Genomic DNA, 16,426 nt, shown 5'->3' with positions numbered 1-16,426 from the left:
CCAGGGAAGTCCCCTCATTGCTATTATTTAAATGAATAAGTTAGTATTTTTGAAGCATGTTCCTCATCTTAGGTTTGCATAATTGTTTCCTCATGATTAGATCCAGTTTATGCATTTTTATCAAGAATACTGTATGAATAATTTTGTGTTTATTTCACTGCATCTTATCTGGGGCATGATGTCAGCTTGGTTCTGTATCAGTGATATTAACTCTGATCACTTAGCTAAGTAAGGTGTTGACTATTCAATTTCTCCACTGTTAAAATAGTTTTATTCCTTTTATGATAAATGAGTAATCTGAGAGTAGATGCTATAAACAATTGCCCTTTAACTTTAGCAGCCATTCATGATTCTTGCTCGAGTTGGTTATTATTAGGATGATTGCAAAATGGGGATTTTTAAATTTTATTATTCCATTTGCATGCACTGTCAACAATACCTTCTTATTTTTTAACTTCTGTATTATGTTTATATGCATTTATGCATATGTTAATGTATGTTTCCCTATACGTCCAGAATATTTTACCATATTTTGAATTTTTGATAAAATAATAGGTGAAACATAATAACATAGTAGTATTGTTTGCTTTATTTATTAGGGATCAAGGTGAGAATAGTTTCCTGGGTTTAAGTGTCATATTTATATATTTCTGTAAATTGTTTCTTCATATTTTCCCATTTTTGTTTTTACTGGATTTCTGTTCCTTTATATCCTGTTTTTAGATTCTTAGTATTTCCAGATATTAATACTTTTTATGATAAAACCTGCAAATAGTTTCTCCTATTTGTCATTTGATTTTTGGTTTTGCTTAGAGTATTTTTTCTTTCTATTCTAAAAATATTCCTCCTTTCTAAGTGGTTGAACTTAATTTTTTATTGCATCTAGATTTTTAAGTCATAGTTAAAATACTTGTCATCATAGTTATGTTATAAGAGAATCAACATTATTTTTACATTTATTTTCTTTGAAGACTTGCAGGGCTTTAGTATTTAGATTTAGATTTCTTTTTTTTTTTTAATTAATAGATTTTTTTTAATTAATTAATTAATTAATTAATTTTTGGCTGTTTTGGCCCTTCGTTTCTGTGCAAGGGCTTTCTCTAGTTGCAGCAAGCGGGGCCCACTCTTCATCGCGGTGCACGGGCCTCTTACTATCACAGCCTCTCTTGTTGCAGAGCACAGGCTCCAGACGCGCAGGCTCAGTAGTTGTGGCTCACGGGCCCAGTTGCTCCGTGGTATGTGGGATCCTCCCAGACCAGGGCTTGAACCCGTGTCCCCTGCATTGGCAGGCAGATTCTCAACCACTGCGCCACCAGGGAAGCCCCTAGATTTAGATTTCTGATACATTTGGAGTGATTCTTTTGTGTGTGGTATGAGTGATGATTTCAGTTATGCCTGTTTCTAAATATCTACTACAGAGAGATATTGAATAGTATTGTTCTAATATCTAGATCAGATTTTTTTTTTTGCCAATTGTTTTTGTCAGTATTTAGTAGTCACAACCTCTTTGAAAATGTGATAAGAGGAGCTCTCAAATAAAAGAGCGTTTTCAGACAACATTTCTACATGTAATTTCAGGAAGTTTTTAGAAATCTTTAAAGCCATTCATGAATCATTGTGATCCACGAACCCTACTGGAACAGGAAAACAGAGGGAAAATTATTTTAATCTTCAGAAAGTATTTTTAGATTAAGTTTCTCCTTTCTATAGATAGATCCAGAGCACACGGTACCGAGTGGTAGTGAAAATGCCTTATCTTCCAATGCTACATGTTTTCATTGAATATGGGAATAAAAAGTGATAAAATTATAAGGATAACATTGCCCCTAGAAAACTGAGCTCATTTTGCCACTGAATCTTCATATTACCGTCAAAGTAATTTTAAATGTTTCTCATTAAAACCCAAGTTATGGGACTGTGTATATTAATGACAAAAGTGTTCTAATACAAATTTGTGGTGGTTCTTGCAATCTGCATATAAAAGTTCTGAATGCTATATATGTAAATATGGAAATAAATCTAGAAATAAAAATCAGTCAATTCAGGATTTAACTTATATGTATGTGCTACTTTTTAAACTTATTTTAAAATTTTCTACAACTTCTTTCTATATAAAATATCTACTTTTCCAGTCAATCAGTATCATTTATGAATTGCTACTTTTTAACTTTAGTTAAATAACTATATGTCGGAAGCTGGTTCTTGACCAATAATTTGGTTAAGTTAGTGAGTTCTGCAGTAGATAAGAGACTAAGTCAATCAAAAAATAATATTCAAAGGATCAGCTTTTCCTTATGTGAATACAATTTCTTTGTCTTTTCCAGGTAACATGAGTTCTAGTCAGCCAAAACTGTACCATGTATACACTGGCCTTTCAAATAATTTCCATGTATGCAGGCTTGCTAAACAGAAACTATTTCTTACAATGACTTTCATATAGTATATCCTTAAGGATTACCTTCATGGGCAAATTGAAATCTAACATAAAAAACAGATACAAATACAAATATTGGACACTAATTTTTCCTTTATTATGCTTATTAAGTATAATAGAAAAGAAAAAGTTAACTAGATCCATTACGTCCAAACAGTGTTTACTAGAACCACTCAACCTATCAGCTTTGACAGTTGCCTCATTTTGATAGTGTGATTCATACCACTTTGCTTTTGTTTGGCTCAATAGATTTTACAATGCAGGCACAGTAAAATGTACTTTGAGGTAAGCAACTCCTTGATCTCAGAAGAACTCCGAACAAGTCACTCCTGCTGTGTTAAATAATAATGCCTGTAATTCTTTTTTCTTCCAATATATTTTTGTGGGTTTCTAAAATATGAAATCAAGCTGTGAAATTATATGGATACACAGATCTTCATTTTTGTTTTTTTCGCTATAAAGGGGGCAGGAAAATCTCTCTCCTTTGATTTTTATTTATTAAAATTGTTTTTTCATTTATGAATTAGATCCCTCTGGCTTGCTCAAAGAATTTTATCTAAACCTCATTATCACTCATAATAATGTGGAATGTTGGGATGAAAATCACTCAATTAGTTTTTATTTCAATAACTAGAATATATAGAATTGACATTTTTTAAACTTGTGAGCAAGGCATAAACAAAGCCAAGCCCAGACTTTCCCATCAAAATTAATTCTTGATGAAGGTGTCTCTAAGAGAAACTATCTGTACAAAAGAATCGTATAAGCTTTCAAAAACGAAAGGTTTTCAAATTCTTAGGCTCCACTCAAAATCAGGTGAAGCAGTCTCATGAATCAAGGTCCAGTAATCTGAACTTAGAAGTAGTTCTTCCCATAAAGGATCCTGCCTTCTAGTGATCATACAATTACCACTTATTCATTCTTCGTCTTCCAGAGATATATAGGAAATAAAAAGAGAATTTACAAGCCCCAAACACAATAATACTGGCTTTATCTTTGCCTTTTGTTGTTAACTGTACCAGAATTCTTTATTTCTTCTTCTGGCTTCAAATTACTGTCTCTTGTCCTTTTATTTCATACCATAGGAATCCCTGCAGCATTTCTTGTTGGGCAGGTCTGCTAGTCACAAACTCCCTCAGCTTGGTTTATCTGAGAATGTCTTAATTTATCACTCATTGTAAAGGATAGTATAGCCAGATGTAGAATTCTTGGTTGACAGTTGTATTTTTTTTTCTTCTTTAGCACTTGAAGCACATCATCACACTCCCTTCTGGCCCTTATAGTTTCTGTTCAGAAATCAGACTTTAATCTTTTGAGGGTCCCTTATACTGATGAATTGCTTCTCTCTTGCTGCTTTCAAGATTTTTTGAGGGGCTCTGTCTTTTGATAATTTGATTATAATATGTCTCAGCATGGTTCTCTTTGCATTTATTATTCTTGAAATTTGTAAGCTGCTTGAATGTAGACATTTGTGTCTTTTATCAAACTTGAGAAGTTTTCTGCCATTATTTCTCAAATGTTCTTTGTGCGCTTTTCTCCCTCTCCTTTACTTCTGAGATTCGTTTTATGTGTATGTTGTTATGCTAGATGGTGTCACAGAGGTCTCTTAGGCTCGGTTCATTTTACTTCATTCTTTTTTCTTACTGCTCTTCAGAGTAAATAATTTCAACTTACCTATCTTCAAATTCACGGATTTTTTCTTCTACCTATGCACACCTGCTCTTGATACCCTCTAGTGAGTTTTTCGCTTCAATTATTGTACTTTTTCAGCTCCAGACTTTTTGTTTAGTTTCTTTTTATATTTTATATCTCTTTATTGAAATTCCCTATTTGTTCACACATCATTCTCCTGGTTTCCTTTAACTCTTTGTCCGTGGTTTCTGTTAGTCTTTGAACATATATAAGATAGTTGATTTAAGTCCAATGTTTATTTCCACAGGGACACTTAAGTTATTTTTTCTCTGATAGCCCTTATTTTTTATTTCTTTTTATGCTTTCTAATGTTTTGTTGAAAACTTGACCTTTTGGATATTATAATGCAGTAACTCTAAAAGTCAGATTATTTCCCCTCCTCAGGGTTTGTTTTGTGTCTTGCTTTGCTCTGTGGCTGTTTGTTTCTAAACTATTCTTGTAAAGTCTATATTCTGTGTCATGTGTGGCCTCTGAATTCTTGGTTCCTTAGCTTGTCAGCTAGGGTTTTGACAAAGATTTTCATCAATGCCAGGAGCCAAAAAAAGATGAAGATAGATATATGGAAAAGAAAAAAGAAACCTCTATAGTCCCTGAAAATTGGCTCTGTGCTGGGCCACTTCAACACTCAGCCAGTCTATTTCCTATTTACAAATCTGCCTTAGCTTTCAATTCTTACTTTCACTGAGCATAGATCAGTCAGCCATGGGTGAAAACTTAGTGTCTTTCTGGCCTTTTCTGAACATGTGTACTACTTTGGGCATGCATGTGGCTTTTTAAATTCCCCTGCATACACAAGTACTTTTGAGTGCCTTAATTTCCCAGACACTTTCTCCCCAACTTTCCCCCGAGGTTTTCAGTGCTCTTATTTTCCTCAACTGCAATATTTTGCCTCAGGTGGCTGCATATTGTTTTTTCGTATTATTTTGTTCTCAAGGAATTCTCACCACTTTTTCAACTTTCATGGGTTCTGAGTTAGCTGAAACAAAGACAAGTTCCTTGTATCACCTTTTTAAGGAGTCCCCAGACCCAGTAGAACCGATTCATTGAACGTAAAGTTGGCTCTTCTCCCTTCAGAACCAGTGACCAGCATCCCATACTAGGAACACAAGCCTCCATCCTCAAGATCACCACTGAGCCAGTGGTGGGGTTGGGGTAGAAGCAAGCACAAAGGTCACAAAGCTTCCCTACTATCTGAAGTTGCCTTCAGTGTTGATTCAGCACTATCTTGGTTCCTGTAAACCTCTGACTGCTTTCCAGAGTTCTGACAAAGTTTATTCATAGAATGTTTGCTGGATTTTTTAATCTTCTTATGGAAGGATAGGCCCATGGAGCTACCAAGTCTGCTATTTTCTATGATGTCACCTACCATGTAGACTTTTTTTTTTTTTAAACATCTTTATTGAAGTACAATTGCTTCACAATGGTGTGTTAGTTTCTGCTTTACAACAAAGTGAATCAGCTACACATATACACACGTTCCCATATCTCCTCCCTCCCGTATCTCCCTCCCTCCCACCCTCCCGATCCCACCCCCCCAGGCGGTCACATAGCACCGAGCTGATCTCCCTGTGCTACGTGGCTGCTTCCCACAAGCTATCTATTTTACATTTGGTAGTGTATATATGTCCATGACACTCTCTCACCCTGTCACATCTCACCCCTACTCCTCCCTATATCCTCAAGTCCATTCTTTAGTAGGTCTGTGTCTTTATTCCCATCTTGCCACTAGGTTCTTCATGGCCTTTTTTTTTTTTTTCCCTTAGATTCCATATATATGTGTTAGCATACTGTATTTGTTTTTCTCTTTCTGACTTACTTCACTCTGTATGACAGACTCTAACTCCATCCACCTCATTACAAATACCTCCATTTCATTTCTTTTTATGGCTGAGTAATATTCCATTGTATATATGTGCCACATCTTCTTTATCCATTCATCCGATGATGGACACTTAGGTTGCTTCCATGTCCTGGCTATTGTAAATAGAGCTGCAATGAACATTTTGGTACATGACTCTTTTTGAATTATGGTTTTCTCAGGGTATATGCCAGTAGTGGGATTGCTGGGTCATGTGGTAGTTCTATTTTTAGTTTTTTAAGGAACCTCCATACTGTTCTCCATAGTGGCTGTATCAATTTACATTCCCACCAACAGTGCAAGAGTGTTCCCTTTTCTCCACACCCTCTCCAGCATTTATTGTTTCTAGATTTTTTGATGATGGCCATTCTGACCGGTGTGAGATGGTACTTCATTGTAGTTTTGATTTGCATTTCTCTAATGATTAATGATGTTGAGCATTCTTTCATGTGTCTGTTGGCCATCTGTATATCTTCTTTGGAGAAATGTCTATTTAGGTCTTCTGCCCATTTTTGGATTGGGTTGCTTGTTTTTTTGTTATTGAGCTGCATGAGCTGCTTGTAAATCTTGGAGATTAATCCTTTGTCAGTTGCTTCATTTGCAAATATTTTCTCCCATTCTGAGGGTTGTCTTTTGGTCTTGTTTATGGTTTCTTTTGCTGTGCAAAAGCTTTTAAGTTTCATTAGGTCCCATTTGTTTATTTTTGTTTTTATTTCCATTTCTCTAGGAGCTGGGTCAAAAAGGATCTTGCTGTGATTTATGTCATAGAGTGTTCTGCCTATGTTTTCCTCTAAGAGTTTGATAGTGTCTGGCTTTACACTTAGGTCTTTAATCCATTTTGAGTTTATTTTTGTGTATGGTGTCAGGGAGTGTTCTAATTTCATACTTTTACATGTACCTGTCCAATTTTCCCAGCACCACTTATTGAAGAGGCTGTCTTTTCTCCACTGTATATGCTTGCCTCCTTTATCAAAGATAAGGTGACCATATGTGCGTGGGTTTATCTCTGGGCTTTTTACCCTGTTCCATTGATCTATATTTCTGTTTTTGTGCCAGTACCAAACTGTCTTGATTACTGTAGCTTTGTAATATAGTCTGAAGTCAGGGAGCCTGATTCCTCCAGCTCCATTTTTCGTTCTCAAGATTGCTTTGGCTATTCGGGGTCTTTTGTGTCTCCATACAAATTGTGAAATTTTTTGTTCTAGTTCTGTGAAGGATAGGCCCATGGAGCTACCAAGTCTGCTATTTTCTATGGTGTCACCTACCATGTAGACTTTTAAATCAGAAAACACATTTTTTCTTTTTCATCTCTTGTTTGTGGAAATCAAAGCTAAGTAAAATTTTATTTTATTTTTCTGATTCTGGTAAGAAATGGAAGTGATTGAGAGGATCTTTTCTGTTATGGAAATGTCTATAATGCAGGTTACAGCCTGCATTTTGCTCCGTTTTTTTGTTTTTTTGTTTGTTTTTAAGTGGAGGGCTATTTGTGAGCTTTTAATTTACCCCCCTCCCTGTCCACCACTTGCCTTATCCCTTTTATGATACACACACTATTTATCCATAAATGGCTATGGATAGGAGCAGTAAGGAAATGTTCCTGATTAGGCCTGGTGGACTACAAAAATGTATTATGCTCTTTTGGAAATATAGTTGCCAAGTTTATTAAAAAAATGAAAGGTATAAAATATGAACCCCACTGTTCTCCTTATTTCCTGTATAAGTTAACCACAGACACTCCCCTTCTTTCTTTTTAATCTTGGAGAATTGGCTGTACTCCTTATATTCAAAGTCAACCTCTACCTCTGTTTTTCATCTAGTTACTTCCATTGTTCTCCAGATTTCAAAACAGTACCTGCTCTTTAAAAAAACTGATCATGTGCTTATGCTGTCCTGGTTGTATGAGTAATAATCAACTACCTAATGTGTATACATGCCTTTCAAAAGTAAGGAAATAATAATCAATCAGAAATATTTTTGTTATTTCATAATTTTATAAAATAAATAACTACTTTTCTCCTAGTACACTCTAAAGCATTAAGAAAGTCAGATTTTTCTTTTAAGTAAGTTTTAGAAGTCTGAATGTGTCTTTTTGAGTCGTAGCAAAAACTTTAATAAATTTTAATCAAAATTTTATTATTCTTAAATGTTGGATAAAAATCCTTTAAAACTGAGCTTACCTCATTACGGAAGGAATTAGCTCTGCCCTGAATTTTGCTTTGTTTTTAAATTTAATTTTATTTATTTTTTTACACAGCAAGTTCTTACTAGTTATCCATTTTATACATATTAGTGTATATATGTCAATCCCAATGAATTTTGCTTTTTGGCTTAAATAAAAATGTATTATTGTCTAAAATTATAGGTGATGTGATCTGATAATGTTTTATTCACTTAGTTTTTCAAATCTTAGGAGAACAATACATTTTAAAAATATCAGTCTATCACTGTAAATAATAAAATTATATCTTCATTTAAAAAGTATTTAATTCTTAAAATTATCATATATTCACAGTTTTGTAAACTATGGGGCATATTTAATAATGTATTATAGAATATTTAAATTAATTTTAAGCACTGAAATAAATAAAATCTATTTTTATTATTAAGAAATGTTTATATAAACCATAATATTTATAATTTCTCATAGTACTATTGAATTTGTAACAAAATTAAAGAATATTTATGTATATATGCAATCATATATATCGTTTATACACACACATGCACACATATATATACACACAGGACACTTTATTAATCAACACATTTACTACTATACATGAGTTAGTAATTATTTCTTAGTTTGATTTGTTAAATATTTCTAGTATTTTCTATTTCTTAGTCAGAATAAATTATAATTTATTTACTTCATTATTAAAATAGTCTTTCAGGAATTGTGTAAAGTCCTGGGACACAGAAAATAAAAATGAAACCTAATGCTCATTCTGATATTAGTTAACCTGACATTATGGATACATTACAGATCTACTGCTGCTAATTTGGATGTGCTTTTCAGTACTAGTTTATTATTTCAGTTTGAAATATGTGAGGTTTATACAGTTACCATATTTTAAAGCTCCTTCATATCGTATTTCTCAAATGGATTTTGTAGCCTTGAGAAAGGTCACTAAAAGTCAGGATAATTCTTAGCTCTATATGGAAACCAAGATCTTCCAAACTAAATATACTAATTAGGATTAAATTGTTAACATATACCTCAACCATCCTCCTTTAAACATTTTTTTGAAAAGAATGAAAGAAAAAAGCACACTAAACATTTAAAATCTGAAATATTATTTTTTTATCTTAAACTACATGTTTAAGATATATTTTTTTTCTTTTTGAAATAAGACTCTTATGAGGGAATTGTCCCAGTGCAAAATATATATCTAAATATGGAAAGAAAATATGGATCAAAACCTTTAATATTAATAATCTATGACATCAAGAAAGCCTATTTTTGTTTGCAGATATTGCTATGAACAAATGAAAGGGTAGGTTGTGCAGTCTTTTCTGAGTTTTCACTGAACTTGGTTAGGTATTGCAGAGGATGGCTAGTGTCACTTCACATGTATTTTTTGTTTGGTATAATCTATTGATGATTGCGAACAGAGTTATCAGTAACAACTCTTTCCCGAGGGATAAACTAAGCGAACAACAAAACATTACGATAAACTGTGATCAAGGTTAAATGAACTCTTCAGCATTGCAAGGAAAGTTCCTCTGAAGCCAAATCACTAAGGGCCAAGTGCCAATACCTGATTAAAATCTGGAGAAGGCTGGCAGGGGCTGGCTGAGCAGGGATACCGGGTGCTGAGATAAGTGGAGCCCTGGAAAGAGAGGGAGACAGATTAGCATTTAGAACCGTGGTACTCATTTCTGTCAATCTGATTGTTAACAAGGATTACTCGAGAACACAGCAGAGAAAACTACCGCAGTGAAAAGGATTAGAAACTTTACTGCAGCCAGGCTCCTGCCACTTTTACCTAATGCATCTGCTGCCATCAGTAGTCTTATTCAATGTCTTTGAGAATTCTATTTCTATTTCTAATATTTTAGAAAATTCTTATTTCAAGGTCATTTAATTTTTTTCTAAAGAAGTGTAATGTTTAGCCATATTTTACTATTTTCCAGGTTCAGGTAAATTTAAGTAAATAGTTCACATCATTTTTATATGTTACAAGGAAAGCTTTGAGATTGCAGTGTATTTTGACAACTGAAGTGTTTTTTAATTAAAAAATAATCAAGTTATTGAAATTTCATTTTTTGAAAAGGTATCAGCTGATGCTTAGAAAGTATCTAATTCAGTCTCAAACATGGTGTGAAAATTATATATTGTCTCAGACAAGTGGCAATCCAAATTCTACCTAAACATATTCAGAGACAGAAATATCAAGGCTTAAATGGGCAGTACATTACTTCTTCAGAAACCTCTATAGTTTAGAAGATTCTACTGTACTGAGTCAAAATTTAAGTTCCTATAATCCCTAATCATTGATGTTAGTTCTGCCCTCTAGAGTTAAAAGAGAAACTCACTTCTACATATATATTTGCAAATACTGAAACAATTGTCCTGACTATTCTTTCTTATAGGCCTAATAGAATTACTTTTTTTTTACTTATTTTTTGTAATTTGTATGCCATGGCTTATAGTTTCATCACTTACACATGTATGTGCCAAAAATATTGTTTACTTTTGCTTTAACTTTATACAAAACCATCTAACTATGTGAAATATTCTGGCACTTTACTTTCATGAATTATACATCTCTAAGGTTCTTCTATATTGGTTAAATGTAATTTTAGTTATTACATTTTCCTTGCTGTATAATATTAAATCATATGAATACACAACATCTTGCTGTTTTCGTTATATTTTGCAGTTATGAGAACAGTTTTCAAGTTTTTCGCACTTATGCAGAGTGGTTCTGTATATCTTGGTACACTTTGCAAGGCTTCCTACTTGATATAAATCTAGAAGTGTAATGTGTTAATTGCTAGGCCTTTGGCGAAGCCAGTGTTCAGTGAATATTGGTTTTGAGCTTTCATACAGCGTGTTATCCATTATCAGCTGCTGATGGTTAAACCAAGAGTGCTTCAGTTTTGCTATTTCTGTATTTCAAAATAAGTATAATAATGTATATAAAATTTAGGGGAAAAATGCCCAAAGGAATGACACAACATTATAAGCCATCACTCTACACTTTTAAGAAAATGGGAACTCTTTTATGATAGAAAGGTTTCTTGTGAATAATACTTAACTGACATGATAATCTGCTATCAAAGTAAGAAAAGAGCCACAAAATAATTTCTTCAAAACATGCTGGGACAAAGTGAGAGAGTGGCATGGACTTACAAATACTACCAAATGTAAAATAGATAGCTAGTGGGAAACAGCCGCATAGCACAGGGAGATCAGCTCGGTGCTTTGTGACCACCTAGAGGGGTGGGATAGGGAGGGTGGGAGGGAGACGCAAGAGGGAGGAGACATGGGGATATATGTATATGTATAGCTGATTCACTTTGTTATAAAGCAGAAACTAACACACCACTGTAAAGCAATTATACTCCAAAAAAGATGTTAAAAAAAAATGCTGAAATTGAAAAGGTTAAAGGATACTAAGCTACGTGGATCAGGGTCTGATGCGATCTCCTTCATGCACATTTCTTCTCCTTTACATTGCTCTCTTCTTTCCTGAGAAATATTCCACTTACTGCTATGTTTCCTACCCTTACTGTCTAATCAATAATTTATTAAAAGCCATTGAATAGAATGAGGTCAAAGACAAAGTTCTTATTAGATGTCTTCATGTTGATATCAATCTATTCATTAATATCCTAAAGACATTCATAGGAACAGAACCTATTCATAGGAACTGTCTATTAAATTAGCTAAGCACATTGTAAGAGAAACAATACTTTGAATTTTTTCCAATGAGGAATTTAACAAATGCTCTAGCTAAATTCAGCTTTCATTATATTAAAAATGGAGGCATGATTTCCAAGTCCAATACCTAAAAATTGAATATGTTTTGGAGTATTTATTCTTAAGGAACACATCCTGCACCCTTGGACCTTCACTTAACTAGATACATGAATAAAACTTCTAATAATTCATTATATTTCTTATGAATTGCAGTAACAATTTTCAGTTGTAAGAAAATTTCAAAATTTTCTTAATTTTGAAATTCTGGACACCTGTCAACTTGTCTCCTAATATCTCTTACTTTATTCAAGATTTACATAGGTTGTCAGCAACCATTTATCAAGCTGATCTAAAACACTGTTTAAGGTTGTGGAATTAAATCATGGGGAAAAGATCATTTGAAATGGTTACAGCAATTCAAAATAAATTAATTAATTCATCTCCTATGTTGGTCCTTTTTGGTCCTATGGTAAAAGATGTGTATGCATTAACAGTACAAGGTCTCCATCTCTGAGATATTTTATTAAGTGAAAAAAGGGAGTATAACATGTAGCATGGGATATATACATTTATAAACACAAATATGCACTGATTATAATAGTGTCTCATTGACTACCTTTTGAGAAGAGTTGAGAATCAATTAAAATATGACAAGAGAATGTTTATACATTTGAATTCTTCATGAAAGAATGAGAAATTTATAATTCAATGTTAATTGTTATAAACTCCATTTCAGCATTAAATTTAAATGTAAAATGGTCTTTGGATAATTTAGAAGTGCTCAGAAAGCAAGTTAACGAATTGAGGATAGGACTGTAAAAAGCAAAGTACATAAAATTTTATGGAAAAATGAGAAAAAAACAGGATAGACCAAAACAGATTCATCTGAGTTAAGTTTAGAATCAAGAGGAAATAATCAGCTTTTAAAATAAAGTGATGCATTTTCTATACTTTTAGATGAATCCATATTTATGGAGTTAAATATAAAATAAGATGCAGTTTTGGTAGCTGCTTCAGAACTAAAAATAAGAAGATCCTGGGACTTACCTGGCATTCCTGTAGTTAAGACTCTGTGCTCCCAATGCAGGGGGCACAGGTTTGATCCCTGCTCAGGGAACTAAAATCCCGCATGCTGCAAGGCATGGCCTATTGTTATTTACAATAGCCAATAATGTAAGCAATCCAAGTATCCATCAACAGATGAATGGATAAAGAAGATGTGGTATATATATGTATACATAGTATATGTATACCAACATATAATGGGATATTACTCAGCTATAAAAAGAATGAAATTCTGCAATGTGCAAAAAATTGCATGGACCTAGAAAGTATTAAGCTTAATGAAACAAGTCAGACAAAGAAAGACAAATACCATGTATCATTACTTACATGTAGAATCTAAAAAATAAAACAAATGAATGTATATAACAAGACAGAAACAGACTCACAGATACCAGTGGGGAGAGGGAAGGAGGGCGGGGCAAGATAAGGGTATGGGATTAAGAGATACAAACCACTATGTATAAAATGGATAAGCAACAAGAATATACTGTACAGCACAGGGAAATATAGCCGTTATTTTGTAATAACTTTAAATGGAGTATAGTACAATCTATAAAAATATTGAACCACAATGTCGTACACCTGAAACTAATATAATATTGTAAATCAACTATACTTCAATTTAAAAAACCAGAAGATCCCAAGACATAGGTAGGGTTTTAGAAGAAATGCCTATTACATTGAGAAACTAATTAAATATGTATGTTTACTATCTTATGCACATTGGAATTGTTATAATGGGACTGATTATTAATAACAGGAAATATTCTCTCAGTGGTCTCTATAAGCACCTTTTTAAAAACTGCATTACTTCTTCAGCATCATTAAATTTTTTGCTTTTTTACATACATGTTATGCTTTCCTTTTAATACCTATTTTCATGTTAAAATGTAAGGCTTATCAGACAATTATTTTCAAGTATGCCAAAATCAATCAATATAAACAATTTTTATTTATTTGTGTGTCTAATCTTATTAAATCTAAATATTCCTAGGTAGAAAAAATGTACATAATGAATGGCTATAAATAGTAACCATAATTATATGTTTTTAATATTATTTTTAAATTTGCCATTAAGAATATCTTTAAACAAATTAAACATCATCCAATTTTTAAACAAATCATGCTTTCTTATTGTTTTTATTTTATCATTATAAAGGTACTCACAAGAAAACAACAAATTCTTTTAATTTTCACAAACACTGATAATTCAAATAATTATTTAAAACCAGAGGTACATTGAAACTACTAAGCTACAAACTTAACCAGGAACTTCCTACTCCAATAGTCCATTCTTCATTCACTGTTTTAAAATAAATATTGAGGATTTGCTTTTGTAAGGCACTATGTTTGGCAATATGCAGAATAAAATAATGACTCTTAAGGTCTTTGCCATTACAGGCTAAGATGAGAAAAATGTATCCAAATAATAACAATACAATACAGAATGATTCATTTAAAAGTAGTAAAAATTAGAAATTCTACCAAAAATGAAAGGTGATTAAGCATGGAAAAGATACTCAGTATTTAACAATACATGACATAAAGAACAATTCAGTTAACACTAAAACCCTACAATGCGTAATTTGATACCCTTTAGATTTTTTTCTTTTTTTTTTTTTTAACATCTTTATTGGAGTATAATTGCTTTACAATGGTGTGTTAGTTTCTGCTTTATAACAAAGTGAATCAGTTATACATATACATATGTTCCCATATCTCTTCCCTCTTGCATCTCCCTCCCTCCCACCCTCCCTATCCCACCCTGCTAGGTGGTCACAAAGCACAGAGCTGATCTCCCTGTGCTATGTGGTTGCTTACCACTAGCTATCTATTTTACGTTTGGTAGTGTATATATGTCCATGCCACTCTCTCACTTTGTCACATCTTACCCTTCCCCCTCCCCATATCCTCAAGTCCATTCTCTAGTAGGTCTGCGTCTTTATTCCCGTCTTGCCACTAGGTTCTTCATGACCTTTTTTTTTCCTTCCCTTAGATTCCATATATATGTGTTAGCATACTGTATTTGTTTTTCTCTTTCTGACTTACTTCACTCTGTATGACAGACTCTAGGTCCATCCACCTCACTACAAATAACTCCATTTCGTTTCTTTTTATGGCTGAGTAATATTCCATTGTATATATGTGCCACATCTTCTTTATCCATTCATCCGATGATGGACATTTAGGTTGCCTACATGTCCTGGCTATTGTAAATAGAGCTGCAATGAACATTTTGGTACATGACTCTTTTTGAATTATAGTTTTCTCAGGGTATATGCCCAGTAGTGGGATTGCTGGATACCCTTTAGATTTCTAAAGCCATTAAATGCCTTGAAATTGCTTAAGTTCATCATAGCAAATGTTAATTATCATTATGCCACATAAATACAAGACTAGGCTTTGGAATGAGATTCAGTTTTGGTTTTGTCTTTGTCAACTGTGTAACCACTCAGGAAATTAGATATTGTTTTTACTATTCCTGTTACTAATGATAATTAAACATAGTGCAATTTCAGTCCATACAACTTTGGAGAAGATAGAGTTTGCCTGCATAGCTCAAGGCATAAGAATGTCAATTTTTTTTATTAATATGGATTATGCAACTATACATTACTGATGCATTTTAATGCACAAGAAATAACTTTTATATATTTCATGAAATGCATTATTAATCTTTTGAAACATGGTGGTGACCATCAATATTTTTTGTCACTCTCTATTACGAAATATTGGCAGGCTGACATTAAATATGCCTTTCCTATATATTACCATTAAGTACCATCACCTCTATGGATATTTCTCTCTCTCATATTGGGGAAAAGAAACTAATTTATATTCTTCCATTTTTATCTTCTGCCTATATATGCAATACTACTCATTTGAGAAACTCACTACTTTTGCATTTTAGTGGCCAAGTAAAATCAACCATAGCTCTGTAAAACTGCCTTCTTTGCAGATCTTTCCACCCCCCTCCTGAAAATTTTCAGTAACCATATAAGGGTTTTTTTAAAAAAAACATTGTCTTAGGGTTTTTTGGTTTTTTAAAAATTATTTTATTTATTTATTTATTTTTGGCTGTGTTGGGTCTTCATTGCTGATCACGGGCTTTCTCTAGTTGCAGCAAGTGGGGGCTACTCTTCATTGTGGTGCACAGGCTTCTCATTGTGGTGGCTTCTCTTGTTGCAGAGCACGGGCTTCAGGCGTGTGGGCTCAGTAGTTGTGCTTCGGGGGCTCTAGAGCGCAGGCTCAGTAGCTGTGGTGCACGGGCTTAGTTGCTCCACAGCATGTTGGATCTTCCCAGACCAGGGCTCGAACCCGTGTCCTCTGCATTGGCAGGTGGATTCTTAACCACTGTGCCACCAGGGAAGCCCAAGGTTTTTTTAAATATACATTTCTGTGGAAGGAGAATATTTCTGCTGGTAATAAATGAATGTAACATGGCGTTTCC

General features: G+C 33.4%; 1 long non-coding RNA gene across 1 annotated transcript; it reads right to left on the bottom strand.

Annotated features, from left to right (window-relative positions):
* Positions 1-678: 678 nt before the first annotated feature.
* On the bottom strand, positions 679-13,360 carry LOC309635915. The gene is made up of 2 exons (XR_014249105.1): positions 7,246-13,360; positions 679-5,488 (listed from the first exon to the last, which is right to left on the bottom strand). It is a non-coding gene; the product is annotated as an uncharacterized lncRNA (long non-coding RNA).
* Between the last annotated feature and the right edge of the window lie 3,066 nt (positions 13,361-16,426).

The sequence above is a fragment of the Balaenoptera borealis genome, assembly GCF_965194805.1.
Source record: "Balaenoptera borealis genome assembly, chromosome: 10".
Taxonomy (NCBI): Eukaryota; Metazoa; Chordata; class Mammalia; order Artiodactyla; family Balaenopteridae; genus Balaenoptera; species Balaenoptera borealis.
Note: the sequence above shows the minus strand (reverse complement) of the source record. Positions and strands in the feature narration are given on the sequence as shown.